Consider the following 340-nt stretch of genomic DNA (forward strand, 5'->3'; position numbering starts at 1 on the left):
GCCCGAGCCGGGGGACGAGGGAAGAACTTCCTGCGCCTCCCCGCCTCCGCGCGGCCCTCCCCCCCGGGCCCGGGCTCCTCGTTCCTTCCCGAGGGCATCCCCGTCCCCAGAGGGCCGGGCTGCGACCCTCGGCCAGGCTTTCTCTGCCCGAGGAAGAAGGGAAGCCGGAACGCAGGAAGGTCTTTGCCTCCAGCTTCCAGCCCTCTGAAGCAGGGAGTGGAAAAAAGTAAAAGTAAAGACAAATGGCCGGGATAAGAACACCATTTATTCCTTTAACAAACACTGTAGGGACAGAATGCCTCCTGGGTCGGGCACTGTTCTAAGGCTGCAGACATGAAAC

The sequence above is a fragment of the Lipotes vexillifer genome, unplaced genomic scaffold, assembly GCF_000442215.2.
Source record: "Lipotes vexillifer unplaced genomic scaffold, Lipotes_vexillifer_v1.1 scaffold214, whole genome shotgun sequence".
Taxonomy (NCBI): domain Eukaryota; kingdom Metazoa; phylum Chordata; class Mammalia; order Artiodactyla; family Lipotidae; genus Lipotes; species Lipotes vexillifer.